Source organism: Sinocyclocheilus grahami, unplaced genomic scaffold (assembly GCF_001515645.1).
Source record: "Sinocyclocheilus grahami isolate Dianchi unplaced genomic scaffold, SAMN03320097.WGS_v1.1 scaffold2077.1, whole genome shotgun sequence".
Classification (NCBI taxonomy): Eukaryota; Metazoa; Chordata; class Actinopteri; order Cypriniformes; family Cyprinidae; genus Sinocyclocheilus; species Sinocyclocheilus grahami.
Genome location: NW_015507256.1, coordinates 75,334 through 77,347, shown reverse-complemented (window position 1 = coordinate 77,347; position 2,014 = coordinate 75,334). Strand labels below are relative to the sequence as shown.

The window sequence follows — 2,014 nt, the reverse complement described above, 5'->3', positions numbered from 1 at the left end:
TCTCCTGCTGATGGACTTCACAGAGAGAGCAGTCTGTATGTTATTGTGTATGAATGAATAACTGGAGGATAAGCAGATCAAACTCCAGGACTGATCATTACATCCAAACACACACTCACCTCCTCCCTTTCTACTGATGCTCTTATATGACACTGATATTAACACACCTTTATCTCCCCTCCACTTCAGCTCCCAGTAACAGCGTCCACACACTCTCTCTCTACACAACACCTGCTCATACCCATCAAATCTGTCTGAATGATCAGGATACGACTGGAGTATGTCAGTGTGAGTAATCACTCTGTTGCTCTCAGACAGACAGAGGTGTTTATTCACTGTGTTCAGATCCAGAGTGAGCTGATGGGAATCTGATGGAGATAAAACACATCAGAATCAGGAATTATGAATCTGTTTGATCTTTTCATGTAGCTGAACTCTTCATGTTCAGTGTATCTTCAGTGCCTCAGTACAGATGAGCAGATATCTGTGCAAATCCTCATTTACATCATCAGTTATAAAACTCTTCTTTCAGCTTCTACAGAAGAACATGAACACACTCAGTGAGTTTTCTGCTGGTTTTCTTACTGACTTACATTGTAGGAAGTGGTTCCTGCTTCTGGGAACAATGTTGGTGAGTGTTTCTGTGGAAATCAACAGACATGAACAGTGTGATTCTCATGATCCTGTATCTATTCCTAACACATTTCTAATATGATGTTCTCCATGATATGAGCTGATGATGGACTGGTTTCTGAGAGCAGATGAATCTGCAGGACTTTACCTCTGTCTGAGATCTTCTTGAGCTGCTCTTTGCAGAAATCCTCCAGTTTGTCTCTCAGCTGATGAACAGATTCTCTCAGAGCATCAGAAGAGACGAGAGAACTGAAGAGATCATCATTTACGTCTGTAGATTCAGGAGGTGCTGAGAGAGACTGGAAACTCTACAGAAAACAGAAATCAAACTCATCAGCTCCACACTTCATATATAAATATAATAGAAATAGAAATATATTGGGGCAAATATTTGTTAGTCCCCATAATACCTGATCTCACCAGGAGCCTAGATTGGATTTACATAAATACATTATTTTACAGGATATGCACTTTTTAAATATTTCTAGAAAATGCTATTACTACTAATACTAATAGAATTAAATTGTGGCAAAAGCAAAAACAATGTTACAATAGACAATATAATTGGTAAATAGTAAAAACATGAAATAATTTGAGTGATTAAGTAGTGAATTCTGAGTATTTCTATGCTGGTGAGAACACTGATAGAAACAGTTTCAGTCATTTTGCACAAAAGTATTTACAGCTAATTGTGCTCTTACTGTCACTGACACTAATTACATAAATACATCAGGATTATTGCTGGATTTTTACTACAAAACAACATAAATGCTGCAAATGACAATTTTTAAGAAAAGCAAATTCTGTCATTTTAGGTCACAAAAATAAATGTTAAAAAAAATCTCTGAAATCCTGATGAGACTGATTGCTAATATACTGCCTCACTTCACATTTGGGGTCTTTATGATCAAATTCATCAATATGAAACAGATAAATAAAGATACATTTTATCGAGTTTGAGGATCACCTGATCCAATCGTGATGAACGTTACTCAGAATTGGTACTATAGAGTTCAATGACTTCATGACGTAATAAATCAGGAGGAGAAATGAGGTAAAAAGCTGAAATGTTAGTGAAGTTTTGAACTGTTGGTGGCGCTAGTGGTGTTTGACAGCTAAATATATCTTCAGAAGAAAGAGCTGCTTGTCTACCTGCACCTTGCACTTTTTTGCACTATGGAGTTTATATAATACTTTTTTTTTGCTAGACTTTTTAAGTCTGGGTTGAATTCTGTGTGGTTAGCAACTTTTTTTTTGTTTAGAAGAAAGAGCTCAGAAATGTGTTTTCTAAGAGATTTCCAGAGCTGAAAGCCATTTGTAAGCAGCGTCTCTTTCAGAAGAAGATGATCAGATGAGAGTCTGACTGATGATTATATAATAA

General features: G+C 36.4%; 1 long non-coding RNA gene across 1 annotated transcript in view; it reads right to left on the bottom strand.

Moving 5' to 3' along the window:
- Nucleotides 1–562: 562 nt before the first annotated feature.
- LOC107573961 (uncharacterized) overlaps nt 563–2,014 on the bottom strand; it is a 2,757-nt gene continuing 1,305 nt past the window's right edge. Inside the window, exons 2-3 of the long non-coding RNA XR_001607602.1 lie at nt 782–941; nt 563–641 (exon numbers count right to left, since the gene is read on the bottom strand). This is a non-coding gene — a long non-coding RNA (uncharacterized lncRNA). The remainder of the gene's footprint in view (nt 642–781; nt 942–2,014) is intronic.